We start from the raw sequence: 19,200 nt of genomic DNA on the forward strand, positions 1-19,200 counted from the left end.
AAGAGGTGTTTTATGTAAAGCTTGTTCTATAAAGCAAGAAAAAGAAGAGAAGGTGCTTTTTGAGGAGACTCACCTCTGTTACATCATTCCTTGCGCATCTCTGAACATCTGACAGCTACTGCTAATCTAGTTTCACTTCCCAGTTCAACTTCCCATATGGAAAGCTGGAGTGATTTTTGAATAACAGCAAATAATATCAGAAGTGGCAGCAACTGGCAACTCTGACACTGAGCTTAGCTGTGGCCATTACCCAGAATCCTCCAGCTCTTCTTGAGAAGCAATTACAATTTCACAGGTTGGAATTAAAATTCCCTGCAGTATGCAGGAGAGTAACTGAAACTGTCAAAGTGATTTCAAGCTGCTAATCTCTCCTTGCTCCAAGAGTGAAAATAGAGCCCCTCTTACCCAGGCACAGATCTGACAACTTAAAAACTCCAGCCTTCCTCTTCACTTAAATACATATGGAGAGTGGCTTGATCTGCTCACAGAGGATATCTGTAAAGATGTTATGTCTATGAACATTTGTGTGTTATTAACAAGTCTATCTTTTTTAACTTTAAGACGTGTGTAACTTCAGGGACTAAGACGAATATAAAAGAAGTCTTATGCAAGAGCTCTGACAGTTTGGAGGAATGAGTAGGCATGTGCCTGTTTGTGTGAGGCTTATTAAAATCTTTATTTATGTCTTCTCAAACATGTATTTTTTGCTAGAAAAATTGCTTGCAACTTTCCCAGATTTTATTTTCACAGTTTTATATCCCACATTATATTTTGCGTGCGCTGTGGTTGATTGTATAGATAGAAACAGAGAGCATTTAGAAACTAAAAAGCAGAGGAAAAAAATGAAGGGCTGTAAAACTAGGGAGCAAAATGAAAAATATTTGTGCAAAAGCTGCAAAGCATGTTTGGTCTAGGAGACATGGACCACAGAGTTAGGAATTGGCTGCAAAATACCATTGGACTTGTTCACAGGCAGGGTTCATCCACTAGATAATTAAAATCAGAGTCATTGCTGGAAAGTGTTTGTGCAAATATCATTAAATGTCTTTTAGTTCCATATTTGATTTATGCATGCTCTTAACATTCAAGTGAATGCTTTTTTTCCCTTTAAATGAAAGTTCTTCAGTTGATAGAAGGGAGATGAATTATGAATAGTCTATTTTCTTTTTAAAGAAGCCCAATACCATAAAAAAAATCATGTCACTGCCACTGCTGGTATCCCGGAGTCCCCATTTGGGAAGTTGTGGTTATGGATTTGGATCATTAATGCTGTCCAGTCATGTCCCGTGAATGGAGAAAGAGTAATATTTGAGTATCCTTCCAACAATATTTTGTTGGAAAATATTTAGCAATTATAGCCATTGTTCTTAAAAAGTGGTCTTAACATGATGTCTTATAGAGGACAATCTGCCCTGCATGGTTTGCTTAATGCTGGTTGTAGGTTATGGAGTGAATTACCATGTTGGTGACCGGAGTGTGATGCAGATTTGTGCCTACAACTTGCGTGCTTTAAATGCCCCATCTGTCTTTGAGTGTGAAAACAGGATAGTTGTGCTTAAGTGAGCATAAAATACTGTGTCTGCTCTCTTCCTGGGTGGTGTTTGTGTGGAGTGATGTTCAAACGTTACTTGCCAGTGGGTTACAGATTACAGGAGAAGCTTGGAGATGATAAACACACCAAAAAAGGGCCATGATTGTTTGGCACATAGTAAGAGTTGCAGATCTGAGAGAAATTAATGTGATGAAATCATGACATGATGGGAAATTTGACTTCTCATGGTTAGGATATTGTTACAGTATAATCTAAAAAATAAAATGTTAATGGTGCTAGGAAGGCTTTGCCGCACAGAACCCTTCCCAACTGCTCATAACTGGGGTTCCTGTGCTGTGTTGGAGCAGTCTGTTCCACCACACTGGCACCACAGCCAGAGAAACACCGCCCGGCTCACCTGGCCCCTGGCTGTGAGCTGGGCACACGCACCTTCCTGGAGGAGGGCATCCCAACTCTGTCCCCTCTCATCCTGCTGTCAGTACATTTCCTGCTGCTTGGTAGGAGAGGTGGGTAAACTGTGGCCAGCTAAGAAACTTGCTCAGCCCAGTGGCATGCAGTAAATAATGCACACTCTTTAGTGGTTGAAAGCTTCAGCTTTTTGTTTGGATTTCAAGTGCCTCCATTCCACTGTGAGCCTGCATTCTCTCTTACCCCTTCTCCCAGCTGCCTCAACTAAGCTATCAGCACCTCGTTTGGTTTTGTGGAAGATGACGTGTCTTCAGAAGGGTAAGTCTGAGCAAGGTGGCTTCTTCCCTGAAAACAAGACTGCTGCTTCTCCAGTGGAGCTCATTTGCCAGAGGTACCAGTGCTTGGAATCCATTGTGTTGCAATGTCTGTTCTTCAGCTGTGTGGTGTCTGTCTGCCAGAGCCTTTGGGTTGTGTCAGAAACTCCCATTTGCTAATAAGCAGGATTAAAAGGCCTCTTCTGCTGTGCTGTATTAGTTTTGAACTTGCAAACCCCAGAAATGCTGTAATTCAGAGCGAGAGATAAAACACATCATTGATGTTGGCTGAACATATTAAATTTGATATCCACTAGTGGCTTTATGAGCTATAAAAGCCAGTATCTAGAAATCACCAACTACAAGAAGTCTATACAGGAGATGACAAAGGGCTGTGTGTGACATGGCCTGCAGAGTGCAGGAGGAAACAAGAGAGCACGTTACCAAGTCAGCTGTGCAGATAACTAGTGGCAGAGAGAAAGATGTTCACACTCAAGGGACAGCTTAATCTCCAAGTATTATGGTAATATTAAGGAAATTTGGGAAAGACAGATAGCAGCTTGGACATGCTGCAGCAGCATTATTTTGCTTCTGTCCTGCTCGGATTTAGTAGGGGAAAAGGGCAGTCTGAATAACATTCTCCAGCAGAAGGATAAAATAGAGCCTAACAGTAGATAGCAGCTCTGGATCTGTGAGAAGGAAATTATTTAGAACAAATATGCACTTCCATATCTCCTCCCTGTGCTGCTCTGAAGGGACACCTTGTTTTGATTTGGTTTTATTTGCCATTTTTTTCTGGAAACACGTATTCAGGTTCCCAAGCCTTTTTTATTTTCTCTGACTGAAATTATACTGAAAGAAAATCACTTATGCTTAAGGTTTTAAGATCAGACTTATTTGCATTCTTTTGCGTGCCCTGTGAGCCTGCATCAACCAGCGTCTTACTTGTAGCAGGGATAGGATTAATTTTTGTATTGATTTGAACTTAAACTGGAAGTTTTCAGTTGGTTTGTGAAGTACTACCAGGGGTATCAAGAAAATTAAGCCTATCTGGCAACCAATTTAATGTATTTACTGTCTCTGTCTACAGGTTTGCTAGTATTACATACTAAAAATTGTTGAAGTCAACTAATCTAAATCCACTGATAAATTCTCTGCTTCTACCAATTTATAGTGTCATTAAAGTCAGACACACAGTTGATTTGATAGCCTTGCCCCAGCATATATCTGCTGTAAGAATTACTGCTGCAGGACAGTATTATACATTGCTTTCACCACGTCCTCCACAACATCTACAGTGCAAGAAGAAAAGCAAATGATAATCAGCACACAAGAGGCAGTTCCTAAACTTTGTAAAAAAATGACTGTCTTGAGCCTCAACACAAGTACTCATGAAAGGATGTGGTAAATCGTAGATTCTGAGTTCAGAAAATTCCAATATAAGGAGTTTTCCTGCCATGATAGAAGGACAGAGGACCTTGTCTCTTCTGTGACTGTGTAGCAGCAGTCACATACCACTGCAGAGGTAGGTGAGCCTTTGTAATGTATACACATTGTATGTAAAGCAGCAGCAGAGCTTCCAGGGGCAGCCCTTTGTCAGCTGTGTTCCTTTCCAAAGTCTTTGAAAGCCATTTACTCACCATGTGTCCTGCAGGACCCTTGGGTTTCTGTCCTTTAATGAGCTCAGAAGCTCTTGTGAGCGCGTTCTGCAGAGATCCAGGATTGCAGCTCCGGCTTTCGGAGTCACAGCAGGCAGAATGAGCTATTCCGGCCTTTCACATCCAAGTTGTTGTCACAAGAGGGTTCAACAGTATATTCCCTGTTCTTGCTGCAGACACTGCTGCAAAAGTTGAGTCATCAGCATATAAATACTTTCTTGGCCTCAGAATATCTGATTTTTTTGTGTGTGCGTGTTGATTGGCCGCCCATTTAATTTCTCTTTCCACACTTACTGACTCATCTAAGAATAATGAAATTGGTTTGCTGCCAATCTTGCTTCATATTGCTTTAAATGTTGGAATGCTAAGGCAACTCATAAATACTATCTTATCTGCCAGGAAATCCATGAAACTGACTTTCGAGTCATTCCCATTCACAGCAGTAGCTTGAGCAAAAGACCTGGAATAGTGTTGGTAATGAAGTCTGGTCCTGTGGACAGTTTTGTGCTGTGCTCTTTCCATGTGCTCGTGAGCAAAGAAATTAAACGAAAGTCTGCTTCGAGAAGAGAACAGGTTTTATTCTGTTTTCTTGAAATGTTTATCAATCTGTCCAAACTCACTTGACAGGTAGAATTGACAAGGTCTTCTTGCTTTAAAAAAATGACAGTTCACTAACTAGTCTGATTTTCTAATTGTCAGAGTTCAGTTATCTAGACATGCTATTAGTCTTTCAGGCAGTAGGAACAAGCTGGTGTGATGGCCAAAGAACACATAAAACTTCTCTTTTCTTAGACACTTCATAGTTGGTTGGAAAGCAGAAGTTTTGGCCTTATGGAAGAGGAATGCTATAGACAGTTCTTTCCATACCTTGTAATTGTCAATATGGGACAAGTTTTAAATAATACAAAGACCTAAGCAAAGGAAGAATTTAAAATAAATTACTCTATATTGGTGTGCCATATGGTTTTAAGTTAAACTACGGTTTAACAGTTATATCCATGAAAAGTCCAATTATGGTACTTTGCTCACTTTTTCTCTCTTTTTATTTTTAAATGTTATGTTTCCTCATAGCTCTTGGCAGATTAAACATTTTCATTTCAAAATAGAACGGCTGTAACTCACACGGTACTCTAACAAAAACAAATTTTGAGTCTCAATAGTTTCTATAGGCTGAAACTAATTTCCCAGAAAGGAGGATCAATGTGGCAGCCTCAGGAAGTGAGTACAGTGGCCCAAAGAGATTTAAAACTAAGGATGCTGCCTTTCTGTCCTACATCCTTCTATTGACAGCTCTCGCTTGCACCAGCAGTGCTGCTATGAGACTGCCTGAAGGGAAGTGTGGGGGGCTCATCTGACTGCAACAGTGCTTTGGTGGGGGCTCATTTTGGGATGCCTCATGTTGCTGTGAGCATCTTTGCAAGGCAAGGGCTGATTTACGTTGCCTTGAACTGCCAGAGAGTATTGTGTGAGTCTTACAAGCTGAGGTGTCTCTTGCTGGCAGAGCTGTGGAAAGGTCCTTACTCCACCACTTTATTTCCATTCTCGGGTTGCAGAGGCCTCTGACACGCCATACGTGACTGGAATCACATCACTGTTGGGCAAGCACTGTGCAGCAGAGCCATAAACTTGTGGTTTGCAGACCTCCACACAGCTCTGAAGCTGTAAGGTGAGGTGTGCTCAGGAATTGCAGAGCCCAGGTCATAGCCCATAGGGCAGGCAGGATGTTGCTAAATGATAGGGTTTACTGCAGTGGTGTTCCTGGTCAGCTCAGGATTAGTGCATCATAAAAGGATGTACAAAGTTGATGTCAACCTGTCCTCTCCCTTAGGCTAGTAACTCCTTTTTGATATACAGAGGTACATACCTAATACAAGCTTTTCCTTTTCCTTCTTTCTCCTTCTCCTTCTCCTCTCTTTTTCCTTTTCTTTTTTCCTTTTTTTCCTGATCTTTTTTTAATGGGAGTTCAATTTGCTGGTGGCCTCCAGGAAGTGCTGTTGATGTGGGTAGAACATGCTTCATCTTTCATGACTCCCAATCTGCCTCTTTTGTTAACCATAGAAATCAGTTTTAAAAACAGCTGGCATGAGAGTGGGTGGTTTTGGTTGTTTATGGTTTTGGGGATTCTTTTCTCTTGTTGCTTACTTTCCTGATGCACAGGCTGCTAAATTTCTATTTGTTAAGGAAGTTCAAAGGAGGAAGAAGTAAGTTCTGCGTCATTTCAGTTTGCCTTTGTGCTTAGATCTGGTCAGAGCCAGCCAAACTCTAGGCAGTCAGCAATGTGAGCAAACATAAAGCAGATATCTAGAAAAGGACTGGGAGCTTTAAAGTCACATTAAGAGTTTGTTATAAACTTCTGCTTTGAAGACTTGCAGTATGACACATGAAAAAAATGCTAACTTCCATTAAAGGCTCTCATGAGATTTGTTACCAAATGTTAGCAAAAATTCAGTAGAACATTTCAAGGGGTACAATCCAGAAGTTTTTATCATGCATTTGATGAAAATGTCTTTAAATAGCCTAATTAGTGTAAAGGTGGAAACACTCTACTTGCACCAGACTGATATTAAATGAAGATTTGTTTTGTGCAAGCGTGTAGGAAAACAATGACTTGTAGTGAGAGCTTCATGGAAATATTGAGAACAGAAATGGTCTTTGCTTGACAGTCTGTCCAGTGCTCCAAAGCATGTGGAAAGCAAATGATTAAATGTTTACATTGTGAAACACCAGGCAAAAATAGCAGTTTATTATCAGTATTCTTAATGGAGTACTATGGGTATTCTGCTATTTCTAACAATACTTAGTTTTTGTAAGTCTTTCCCCTGGATTGGCTCGCATTCACTAAAGAGAATGTTGCTTCTATATGTACTCTTATATACATTTGTCTTTCTCCTGTTCATTCTGTAGCCAGTGGCTTGAGAAGGGCTGTGTGAGTTTAGAAAGAGGAAAATAAGGTTTAATCAGCAGCACTGTGTCTTTTTCTAAAGGCTCTGAAATTCAGTCATTTGAAACAAATGCCCTGTTTGGGGCCAGCTATGGGAGAGAGCTGTCTCCCCTGCCCAGGCCTGCTTGCAAGACAAATGGCTCCATTGTTTCTGTGGTGTGCAAATATCACCGGTCCTGGGAGGTCAGGATTGCACACACACTGAGTGGGTGCTTAAAGGACTTGGATGAAATACACATAGAAGATTTCCAAGATAAGGAGTCACTAATGCTAAGACTTGTGTACTCTCTAACTGTGTTTTGGTGGTACAGTAAAAACACAAAGCACTGAGCTTGTGTAAACTTACTCATTCTGCTGGATCAAAATATATCAAGCTGCTTTCTACCAGTAGGCTTGGTGCCAGATAAGGTATCATTTTTCCCTCCACAGCCAGCCTAAAAAGCTGAGGCTGCCATAAGCCTTCTATCTTTTACAGAAATGCAGTGGTGTCCTTGTGCCCGCTGCTCTCTGCGTGCTGGGGCTGCCCTGCTGTTCCTGGTGACCTGGGTGTGGGGGCACAGGCTGGGGGACACGGGGGACAGCATGGCATGGCTGGGGCTGGGCTGGGGTGAAGCTGGGCTGGGCAGGCTTTCCAGAGGACTCTACAGCTCTGCAGGAGTCTGGGCCTAGGGCGAGGCTGAAGGTAACCCCTGGAGGAGAGTATGGATTTTTAATTTGAGTGCTATAAAGATGGGTTTTATTTCCATTTTAAAAGCAGGAGTTGTCATAGGCATAAGGGCTTATCTAGCACCCAGCAAGCTGGTCAGATATTACAAAAAGGCACAGCAGTGCTGGTGATCTTTGCTTTGGCTGCTGCTGGTGGTGTTCTGCATTAGGCTGAAACAGTTCCTCACAGAAGATCAATGGTAACGGAATTCTGGCAGAATTCTGAGTTACTTATGTTCCAAATAGAAAATGAAAAATCTTCCTGATGCATTTTACATTGCTGCCTGTTGCTCTGACCATGTACTTTGTGGTACAGCTTTGAATTACACAGATGGCTTCTGCTGTGTTGTGTCCTTCATAATTAGCTGCCCTAGAACTGGAGCAAAACCATGCTAAGAAGCCTGGCATCTTAAAATGCCATATAACCACCTAAGATTTTGGAAGGACAGTCTCCACAGCTCAACCTCTGCCCTTAGCCTTAGGAGGAGAAATACTTCTCTCTGTTGTCCTGCATCATTTGCAGTGGGAATTCCCCCTTCAGTTGTGTCTGCTAGAAATGGCACTTTGCCAATATCTGGGACCATTATTGACTTTTATATTGCAGACAATGAAAAATCACTCACAAAGAGCATTGTTATGATGGCTGTTTGGTATCTGTGTAAAGCACAGTTGGATGAGTTCTAGTGACATGTCAGTGTCTGCACGCAGCCTGAGACTCTATAGAAAGTGGTTGTGGTGGGGGATCCTTGTCAGAATGAGACAATCCTGATGACAGGACTGAGTGAGCTCTTTTAATTCCACTGCAGAAAAGTGGTTTTGAGGACCTGCTTTTCCCTTATTTGGAAATAGAATTTATCTGACTCAAGGATTCCTACCTTGACTGCAGCCCTGGGGTAGAGAGGAAACACCGGAACTGTATGCAGAGTTAAATTTTTTTAAATCCTAATTTATCTATATTTTCAGGTACCTCTGCTGATCTCATATTCCTTTAGCCCAGAAAGGGCATATTTTCATAATTCTTCTTTGCAGATACACATTGGAGTGTAGGATTCTTTCCAATGCATGTTTTGAGTGAAAGATTAAATCCTTCTCTCCCTATAATTTTATTACTGCTGTTGTTTTAATTTATAAGGTCACTGCAGACAGAATTTTTTTTCCTAAGGTGGGTTTTCTGGCCTTTTCTTAAGGGCTTGGAGGAAGGAGAAAAACAATTGATGTAAGAGAATGATTTTCATTCCAGTAAAGTTGATTCATTTGGCTAATAAGAAGAGATTTTTTTGTTTACTTGGAAAGAATGAATATCAACACATAAATAATCAGCTGGGAACTAGATTTCCAGGAGGAAGAATTTTCCTGGTAACTTTTCTGTTAATTCAAAGCAGTATCTTTTAAAATTGATGTAACTCACAGCCTTATGATGATCACATTACTTTCCCCTAGGAGTAAACACAGACAAAAGTAGCTGCTTAGTTTCCAAGCTAGAGGAGTGTTGTTGCCTCAGGTACTCATATTCCTATAGAAAAAAGCTTTCCGTAGCTGCTGTAGCTGTCCATACTGAATGTATCAGTGTACCTGGGGAGTTCCATGCCAACTTTGCGAAGTACCACGAACTCTTCTTCAGAAAGACATGGAAAAACAATTTACTGAACAAGCCTCCCAAAAGTGCTTTTTCAGACAGTCTTTCACCTAGCTAAAGTACACAGGCCTGATGTGCTATAGCTGGAAGAAACTAACCACATCATGTAATTTCTGAACTAGTTTTGCCCTTCTTTTCACTCTTGGAAAGATATGTAGCCTAACAGAACAGCAGGGTTGACCTTTTCTTGAAACCCCATTGCAGTGCAATACTGAAACCTCCTTCTGGAAAACCCTCATGGGCTAATACTTCAAGTCCACTTTTCAGAATTTGCAGAACCTAGTGTATTTGTTAATGACATCCCACAGAATCTGCATTCTCAGGGACAGTCACTGTCCTTCACAGCTCAGGGATTTTGTAATACTCAACAGCAGTAAGAGATTTGTCCAGTAGGAAGGCCAGGGCCACTGGTCATGGACGTCATCTGCAGCATTATCTCTTTCAGCAATATAAATTTGTTTTTAATGTTATGTTGAGAAGTGTGTTGCTTCCATTATGCATAAGTCCTCAAATGCTTTTATCAAGTACCTCAGATGTTGCAGATTGCAAGCATATTTTTGGGCTATGTACTTCTATTGGCTTGTTTCTTTATCATGGTTTCATAACACTGGAAATAGAGAAGCAGATTCATCTTCCTCAAACTGCTTGATGTGAGAAAATTATGCTTTTAGATTATGCTGTTATAAAAGGTTGCTGTGACCCAGAGATGTACTACTTAGCTTATCATTTTCCAAGTTTAAAAGAATTAGCTGCCAGCAACAGAAACTTACTTTCTGCTTGCTTTTAAAGCATTTTGCAGAATGCAGTGCTGCTGGGTGTCAACAGACTTTGGATGCTACACAGGAACACTTAAATAAATACAAGTCACCAGTCATCACACTGGCTTCCAGATATTTACAGTAATAGTGCCAAAATCCCCTCTTCAGATATTGGACTTCTATAACCTAAAGAAGCAGGAGGTGCCAAGAATTTAATAACTTAGAGGATAAGAAGTTGGAGACAGAAGCAGCAAAGGAACAAAGCCTTACAAGTGTACCTTGAATGCACTTGGGGCATTTGGAGGTGAGGTAGAGTTATTGTTTGTGCAGAATAGCTGAACAGAATTGCTAAGTTTTGAGTCAGCAGAGTGCCACTGGCTTTAGAGCTGAGGAATGTATTTTCTACCCAGACTCAGGCAAATGGAAAACCAACTTTAGTTTTATAATAAGCATTGCATGTGATTATTTAAAAAAAAAATAGGAAATTTATTAGTATTTATTAGTAATTTTTAGTAGCACTTGAAATTGGCCAGAGTCTCTTGTTCAGCTGTTTCTGGACATAGTTCAGGACAGATATCCCTGGGGATGGTTAAGCTAAAGAGAGTTGTTGTAAGGTGTACAATTGTCTGAGTTACCAGTAAACCTACTAGCTAGGTCTTTCTTTCAATGCTAGCATGAAATCTCACTGCCAGAACTGTGCTGGAACGTTTTAATTACAATTTAATTATAATTTTAGAAGACAAATCTGGCCTTAGACTTCGGCTTGCTCAGTGTGGCAGCAGAGGTTGAGCCTATGCAGGGAGAATTGGTGTGATACTTTTCCCCCATTGTTTTGAACTTTGTGTTCATTTGCTTGTGACATTACAGAGAATGAACATAAAATACTGCCAAGTCATGACTGTGACAGATCTGCACCTACTTGCACATAAGGTGGTCAGAGGTCAAGCTCAGGAATATGTACTCCCTGCAGCCTGTCAGTCGTCTGGCAAAAGTACAAGTGCACGCCCTTATCCAGAATAATGTTAGGGCCTCATTCATGTTTAGCTGAATCTGCTTTGGAAAGGGAAGTACCTTGTGACATTCTTCAGTGGCCCCTATGGACAAATAAATGAAAGATTTAATGGAGCCTTCACAGTAGGGTATTGGCAATTGAGAAGGACCCTGAGGACTGGGTTGTATAAATTAGGCAGAATTGGGATGTTCTCAGAGCTCTGTAAGGGATGAGGAAGAGGTCTTTCATCCACCCAAGTTCCTGGGGCTCTGAGGGAAAACACCCTGCACCATGTTCAGCACAGGGAACCACCCTTTCTCAGGAGTGTTTCGAGGCTCTGTGTGTGCACCTTATAGTCTGGCCTTGTTCCATCAGATCCTTCCCTCTGAAGTGGACACTGGATGGGAATGGCTTTTATTGTGCCAGCAGGTAATTAATTATTATAAACGTGCAAATTGTCCATTGTCTCAATAGGCTCTGTAGAGCCAAAAGGGTGCATGTGACTAAAAATATTCTGATTAAAGGTCTGCAGTAGTAATGAGCACTGCAGCACTGTTCCACCCTGAGTCACGGAGAGCTGTGCTGTCAATTACCTGTGGATTAAGGACCAATGCGATTTGAACCAGATCCCTTATGACCTAAGTGGAAAGTCCCAAAGGATTTTGTGGCACTGCCTCTTACAAATGCTCCATGACAGATCTGGTTTCAATTCTTATTCTTTCTCTCTTTTTTTCTTTTTTTATTTTTATTTTAAATTTTTTGGAAGAAAGTCAGACTTCACAGTAACAGCCTACCTTGTTACTAGTATGCCTTACAGTATATATCCTATGACTTTTTTTCCTTGTCCCATCCATTAGCCTTCACTGTCGTTTCTGCACCTGGATGCTGGAGGGAAGGAGGTGGGACAGGATGAAGGGGAAGCAGATGATGCATGCCAGAAGGAAAAGTAATTGTGCTGGTAAGAAGTTTTAGCAATTTGGAGAACCATCCTTTCTCTGACAATTTACTTACCTCTTTTGGCTTTCTTAGCCTTTCAGTGTTATATGTGTATGTGTGTGTGTGTGCACATATTAAACACATCATTATATGTAAAGAGGATGATTCTTCACTTCAGTGCATCAAAGAGAGCTCAGAACCACTTTGTCAACATAAATAAACTATTAGACTATCCACAACTGACATCTTTGAGGTCATCTTCCCTAGCCAGAATAAATTTCTCTTTAACAGTACAGATGGATACTAGGAAAGCCAGCAGATGCATTGTAGCTAATCAGAAGGAGACTCAGCAGGGTAACTAAAATCTCTGCTAGAATTCATATCCCTTCATGGAGTTTAATTAAAGAGCTTTGTGTGCATCCTTTTGTTTTATCTGTTGCCAGTGTTTTGTCTCCTATTGTGGCAGTTCCTTCAAATAACCATCAATTTGCTGTGATAATCTACTGAGGAGAATGAGCAGCGCTGTTTAATTATATAAAAATGATAATGAGCTTTGGCTGTCAAAGAGTTAAGGAGCTGCTGCTGGCCACTGGAATACAAAAGGGCTGGTGCCAAAGGGGCCCCTGGAAGTGTGTGGCACTTCAGACTTCATTGCTGAGCAGCAGAAACTGGCTTGAGCAAGCAGCAGGCCAGCAGAGCTTCCTTTGGGGAGAGATAACTGAATTATTGAGCAGCCTCCTAACAGCAGGAAGCAGAACAGGCATGGACAGATTTCTGTTTCACACCCCAGCAAAAATACAAGGCAATCCAAAGAAAGATCTCTTGTCCTACATAAGCACAACGCCTTTGGCATTTCTGCCTCATCCTATGGCAGAAATTGGAGTTTGGGCATAGCCAGGTGCCATTTGGTGCCATTTTGCTGCAGGAGGTAGCAGGGGAACTTGGGGGAATGGGGTTCTGGCTGCTGAGGAAACATGAGCCAAGGTGCAGATAACTCTGCAGATAACACAAGTGCTTGTGCTCTACCCAAGAGTAGTGTGGATCCAAGTTTATCAGGAAGTAACTCTTCTAAGATGTAAACACTTTCTGTTCTCAGGCCTTTTTTCCAATTCTCTTCTTTTTTTCTTTTTTTTTTTTTTCCACCAAGAGGTGGAATAAAATCTTGTGCAACCTCCATATTTGGCATCCAAACTATTTACTCACAGAAGCTGTTGTTTTCCCCTTTCTGTTTTCTCTAGCTAGGATCATGCTGAAGTAAGCATGGGGCGGGGAACTTTGTAAAACAAGAACAGCACTGGATCTGAGGAGGAGAAATCGCTGGAAGCCCTATTTCTTAAAGCAGAGAAGCAAGAATTCCGCTTAATATTATGTGACTGACTTACCGTGTGCTTGGCATCCAGATTAATCACAGCATTAATGAACTCCTGAGGTACAGAGTGCCTGCAGGGGCCTCCAAGCCAGGTCTCCAGGCATGGAGCTACTTGGGTGGAACACCTATGGTGGAGCTGGCAAAAACACACCCAGAAGCAGGGATGCCTCTGAAGGGCTGTGATGGTGCCACTTTGGGCTGACACTCCTGTGCCACTAAACCAGGGAAAGGGGAAAGCACTTTGAGGAGCACTCTGGTTTGGTTGGTTGTATGTAAGGAGCACCGGCAAGGGAAGTGTTAGTGCTGAGTTGGCAAAAGATGCAGATTTGCTTTTCAATGCAGCGTTCATTCTACAGGGTACTGTCCTGCCTGTTGGTGTGTCTGTAGCAGAAAAGGAGTGATGGGAGAGAGTTTTAAACAGCAGGGTTAAGGTGAGTTTACCTTAGGAGCATTTTACAGGTGTGGGACTACAATTGCATTATACAAGTAAATTGCATTATACAAGTAAAGCACTTCTATTGCTGCTGACAGTCTTTTAGACACTGGCCCCTCGGACCAGGTCCTCTGTGTGTGATTCTGCAAATTTCTCACAAGAGCAAGTGAGCACAGGTGCCATCTTCCTTCCTTCCTTTGCCTACCTTCCACACCTCTCCTCTGCAGCTGTGTATCCATCCTGTCCATAACAGGGTCATTGATCCTCTTTCCTTTGTGGCCCCCCCACGTGCCACTGTCTCTGCTCTAATATTTCATGATCCTCTCCAGCCTTATCCTTCTTTGATCCCTGTGGCACTGAACCCAGACAGTGCTGCTCAGCCCCAGAGCCACAGAACTCCTTTGGCTCTCTTGTGTTCCAGTGGCACACCACAGCAAAGCCTGTGTGACCGAGCCACGCTGTCTTTTTTTGCACGAAGAGGGCCATGCACCTTCCTCATTAGGAAAGATGTGAATCTGAATCACGTCCTTCCCTTTTAAGCTCACTCTTTTTGACATCCCTTTCATTTATAACTCAGTCTCCTAACTTCATTCTGCATGCTATCTATGCAGTACATCCTTTTCTCTCTCTACTACAACTTCGCTGTTACAACTTCAGCTCTTGTTATCTTACGGATCAATCACTGTACTCATCCTGTCATAAATGTGACAGATGTACCATACCAATCCCCAGTGCTCCTGCAAAGATAACTTTCCCAACGCTTAAGTTTAACCATGTTGTCTGTTCTCTGTGCTTTCCCACTAACTTGCTAGTGAAACTTAAGCTACTTGTTATTACTTCAAGGCTTATCATGACCTTCTCCCTACCTGTAATCACCTCCCTAGTATTGAAGAGTTAGCTTCCACCTCTGTTTACACACAGTTCTGGTCTTCTCATTCCATTTAATTAAACGTTTTTCATACTCAGAAGGACCATCCTGTGGAGCTCTGCAAAGCAGCTTCTTTTGGCTCCTAGCACCCATTCATAAGGCCCTTCCTTTCCGTGTTGCCTTTTAAAAGACTTTCTGGCTGGCTGACATTTCCTTATTTTACTCCCTTCCCTGGCCATTCTGTCCTACCATTTTATGCACAGGCCATGAATGCTTTGGAATTGGGTCTGTCACACTGTTCTGCCCAGGTACAGCACACGGCAGAAAGGGAATGTGGTCTGTGGAAAGGGCCCCTACAACCCTTTGATAGTAAATCCTTATGCAGCAGGAGTGCAGCTGAAAAAGCAAAGTGCTATAAGTGTAATAACACAGTAAAGTTGTCACCCTGCCCCTGGTGACAATAAGCAACCCAGAAGAAAAGCAGAAGAGGTTCCATCTCCTTCTGCTCCTGCCTGGCTGAAGGAAAGGATGGTGCAAGCACACCTTCATCTCTTGCAGCACAGATTCCCTGGCTTATCCCAAACTGCTTTATGGGCAGTTCAGACTGGCAGGGCTGGGTGTGCACTGCTGCAGGCTGGGGGCTCATGTGGGTCAGCTGGGGAGCCTCTGGGGCAGTCAATCCCAGCAGTGGGGTGGTGGTGGCAGCCGGGCTGGGGGAGAGGAGGAGCAGCTGGAATGTCTTCAGCTCTCTCAGCTGCATGCAGAGTAAGTGTGTCACAGAAACCTGTCCTTTCCTTCTGCAGAGACCCAGGAAAACATTGCTGTCTTTCCATAGGAAGGGAAATCCTTCATTATCCGTGGGGTTTGACTGGTGTCGCATTGAAATGAACTTCAAAGCAAATTCACATCGAAACTGCTAGAGACTTCATGTTTGCTTGGTTTTGATACAAAACATGAAAATTACCTCAGGCTAGCTGGCAATGCTTGTGTCGAGCAAATCTTTTGGTGAAACAAGAGAGGGCTTCCAGTTACTAATGAAATCCTCCCATCCCCACCCCCAATCCAGTGGGCATTTACATGGTTTTCTTGTGAACATTTCATGCAGCTTTGAAAATCAAATGCTTCCTTACAGGAAATGTTTTTTCTCTGTTGTGCATCTCTTGTGGCCAGCTGCCAAGAGATCCTGATCCGACACCCAGCTGTGCTTCTATGACTGGCTTTTGTGACTGTGGAAAATCTTTTTTTTTTTTTTCCACTTCTGCCTTCTCCATTTTCTTCTCTGTTACATATGTATAAACAAGTTGGAAATCAGAGCTTGTTCTTTGCAGCCATACTGAAATGTGATAGCAAAAGGTTAGAGTTTTGCAACCTTAAAAAGCCTCTGAGAAATAAAACGGATAAACTTTTTGTTTGTCTGAAAAAAACTGGGTTTTATTCCCATGGTAAGAACCATGCCATATTTCAATGTAATTTAAAAGTGACAAAGGCTCATCCCACATTAAGTCTTGTTATATGGAGGAGGAGATAAAGCTCATGCAAGGAATACACAGGAAAATCAGTTTCCTTTTCAGGAAAACATATTTTACTGACATGTACCCTTCTATACTGTTTTTAGGCATTCTGAAGTAAGAAGGCTGCAAAAGCAATCCATTTGACTTTAATAAGGAGGTGATTACTAATGAGGTAATTTCACATGGGCAGATGTGTGAAAATCCAGAAGGACACCCTGCTTTACACTTCTGCAACTAGCAGGTGTTGCAGTTATAAATACCAAAAAACCAGAGAGGAAGGTGCACGGGGAACAGGAGCAGGCCTGGCAAAAAAAAAAAAAGCCAGCCAAACAGCCCTTCATTTACATTCTCAAAGCGAGACCAAATCAAATTAACAAATAGAAGGACATGATGAGATAATGTCCAACAGGAACTCTTCATGGCCTGCCACGTTAAAGAGGTTGTAGAGCCAGTCCTTGGCCAGGCTTGTGTGCACCTGGTGTGCCCAGTGGGGCATCCCTGCACTGAGGACTCCAGGGCTCAGCAGTGGAGGCTTTGGGTGGTGTTCAGGTACAGAGCAGTAGAAATCCATCTGGCCCTCATGGAGGGCATCTTACAAAGCAGGAATTTAGCTAATATGTAGAAAAAATGCCCGTTTTGTTCTGGGAAACAGATGCAGTCCTGAATATACAAGGAACACAATGCTCTGTGTTCAAAAATAACTTGGCTATGATGGTATCTTTCTTAAGATAATCACAAGAAAATAGCATTAAAATTAAATATTTTTCCTTTTGATTTGTCATTATTGTGATTTGGAATATTTAAGATTTTTGCTTCCAGTTTCTCCTCATCTCTGGCAGTAGATTTGATGTATGTTTCTTTTCTTGTTAGTGAAAATTGAGGTTTTCTCTGACTGTGAAACTGGGTTAAGTGTTTCCTGCTTCCCCAATCTATCTCTCCAGTCTCTTTGCAAGCCTGGAACAGTAGTTTGTGGTTCAATTTCAAATTTCTGAAAATAATGTTTAAAAAAAATTCCCTCGGTTTTTCATGAAGATTTACTTGTTTTATTTTTTCACACCCATTCTTCACTGCAATCAGTAAAATGTTCCAAATGGCACTGTGAGTATGGCTTCCCCATGCTCCAATAATGCCCTTTTTTGATCATAAGGGAAAGAAAAGATCGTTCTTAGCAGACTGATGGTAGTGGAGTATTCAAAATATATTCTCACAGCCTGCCTCTTTGTACCAGGAGAACTGCTGAATAGTCCTTCCCAAAAGGCACAGTGTCTGCCAGAGGTGTGGAACAGTTCTGCACCAACATCCAGTTATTGTGTGGACTGTGGAACAAATTTCTGAGGGGGTAAGTCCTGCTTGCAACTGTGCAATTTTCTAAATGAGAAAAAAAACCTGTATTGACCTCTAAATTCAATCAGGATCACAGCCCAAGGACCTACCATCTACAATTGCTCCTTTCTATGAGGCGTTAATTTTTCCTTTTGTCATGTCTTCCCAGCTACTGGAACTTGGTTAAAATAGACAGAAGTAGAAAAAATATTCGTGTTTCAGGACGTGCTCTATAGAAAATTCAGAAAGTCTTTACAAGACCTTTTATCTTTAGAAGAAGGAGGCACTCTGTGCACTGAGAAGTTGCACTTTCCATTTGGGAAGGCTGCTATGGCAACCTCAACAAGCAGTTTAGAGATGCCATCGATTGCTCTGGTGGTGAGTGGTAATTTTTAACACCCTGCACTGTCCTCACCTGTGGCCTCCAGGGCACATCAGCTGCACAACTGGCAGGGTCTTCACTTGCTCTGTTCAGTCTTCACAGTCAGGTAGTAAATCTGTGCTTGCAACTCCCATCATTTTGATCAATGAAAATGTTGTGGTACTTCGTGGTGGTCAGGGGAGCCTGGGCTGGCATTGCCACTGCAGTTCTGCTGGGTTTAGGCTGGGACTCCTGCAGTTTTATCCCTAATTCCCAGAAAACTCTACATTTCTTTTAGTGAGTGAGCTTTCTAAACAGCAAATCAGAGATATCCCCCTTTCCTTGAATCTCAGCGCTGTGGGTGTTTGTATGGGGACAGAAGGGCCTCAGCCTGTGGAAAGAGTTCGGGAATTTGCTTAGCTGGGATAAGAGAAGGAAGTGAATTCTTTGACAATCAAGGAGGCCTTAAAGGATTGTTAGAGGAGCTGAGTTTTTTGTTGTTCCCTTCTGCATCATATTTCCTTGTGAGCTTGGATCGCTTAAGAATCTTCTTCACCAAACCCCAGCACCTATCACCTCAGTTTATGTGGATCTTAGCTTGCATTTTCTTGAAGCACGTTTCTGTGCCTTATGGTGTCCAAGAAATAGTTGGAGACACTGCTGAAGTGTCTTGAAGTGTCTACACAGGAGTTTTTTCCTTTCTTTCAAAGTGAATTAGAAAAAAAAAAAAGCTAAACCACAATATATTACTTTTTTACATTTAATAGAATCTTACCATTTTAGAGAGACTGACTCATGAATTTTGAAAGCAAGGAGCTGGCAATCCTGCTAGAAGAAGTGTTAAATCCCTTCAGGATCTGCCCTGATCATCAGCTTTATTCCCCAAAGAACAATGGGGCAGGCAATATGCTTATAACCAAAAAATTAAGCTCATGCAAAGGTGTCATTAGATGCTCAGAGGATCTCAGGGAGGAAGATCCTCTCCCTGAAAGAATTTTGACCTGAGAGTGATTATGCTAATAGCCACTCATGTATTCCAAGATCCAGGAACAAAATATATTTGAGCATCTCTCTTAAGATGAAGCTGTACTATTGGAACGTCTTCCCTTACCTTGTGCTGCAACATATTAATTGGAAGAGTGATAGCATTTAAACTGTGTTGTTCAAATGACACAGCCCATGCCCACCTGGTTTGGATATTGTTCCTCCCTTCCAAAAAGCTGAAGGAAATGCAGAAATATTTTATACCAAATATTGGCCCCTGTGTATGTCTTATCGCTTGCACTTCTCCCTCTTCCCACCAAGCACAAAAAAAACTTTTAACTTTGTGGTTTATGTGTGGTGTTGTGGTATTTTCTCTTGCTATTTGTCTAGTTCTACCTTTATGAGGTACACTTATGCCTCTGGGGCAGAGTAGTGGAGGAGAATGTTAAAAA

Source organism: Fringilla coelebs, assembly GCF_963513975.1.
Source record: "Fringilla coelebs genome assembly, chromosome: 1".
Taxonomy (NCBI): domain Eukaryota; kingdom Metazoa; phylum Chordata; class Aves; order Passeriformes; family Fringillidae; genus Fringilla; species Fringilla coelebs.